A 1,130-nucleotide genomic window follows, 5' to 3' on the forward strand; every position below is an offset into this window, starting at 1 on the left:
AGGGTATAGTGCCCTCGCTGGGTCAGGGAGGAGGTCCTGCCCCAAGTGGAGGAGTTCAAGTATCTTGGGGTCTTGTTCACGAATGAGGGAAAAATGGAACGTGAGATCGATAGTCTGGTAGGTGTAGCATCTGCAGTGAAGCGGACGCTGTACGGGTCTGTCGTGGTGAAGAGAGAGCTGAGTCAAATGCAAAGCTCTCAATTTATCGATCGATCTACGTTCCCACCCTCATCTATAGTCATGAGCTTTGGGTTGTGACCGACAGAACGAGATCTCGGATACAAGCGGCTGAAATACTTTTTCTCCGCAGGGTGCCTGGGCTCTCCCTTAGAGATAGGGTGAGAAGCTCGACCATCCGGGAGGCACTCAGAGTAGAGCCGTTGCTTCTCCACGTCGAGTTGAGTCAGTTCAGGTGGCTCGGGCATCTGTTTAGGATGCCTCCTGGACGCCTCCCTGGTGAGGTGTTCCAGACAAGTTCCACTGGGAGGAGGCCCAGAGGAAGACCCAGGACAGGCTGGAGGGACTATGTTTCTTGGATGGCCTGGGAGCACCTCGGGATTCCCCCAGAGGAGCTAGACCAAGTGGTTGGGGAGAGGGTTGTCTGGGCCTCCCTACATAGGCTGCTACCCCCGCGACCTGACTCTGGATAAGCGGGAAAAAATGGATGGATGGATGGATGGATGGATGGAAGGATGGATGGATGGATGGATGGAAGGTTTATACACTGGTTTCATTTCATCAACTCTAAAACTTCTCTTCATTTGCACACATATTTGTTGTTGTTGTTTAGATCCAAGTCGTAAGGTCTCCAACAGCCGTCGATGTGTTGTTTGTGACCCCTTCACTTCTTCATGTGAAACTACAGTACCATGTTCAGAAGAGGAGAGCAACTGTTTTTTAGCCACTGGTAAATAATCTTATTTGATTCAACAAATCAAAAGTTTCTTTGAAAATATTCCAATTTTTTTAGATCAATATCTACATCCATTCAGTAAAATCAGGAACAGTGGATCAATGTTGTTTGAAAAAAAATTTCCTGCTGTTATTTTTTATGAAATATACAAATAGAAACCTTTTTTTTTTAATAAAAATGCTTAAAAGGAAATTTTAATTCATAATGAATGAAAAGA

The sequence above is a fragment of the Nematolebias whitei genome, chromosome 14 (genome assembly GCF_014905685.2).
Source record: "Nematolebias whitei isolate Nwh7 chromosome 14, NemWhi1, whole genome shotgun sequence".
Taxonomy (NCBI): domain Eukaryota; kingdom Metazoa; phylum Chordata; class Actinopteri; order Cyprinodontiformes; family Rivulidae; genus Nematolebias; species Nematolebias whitei.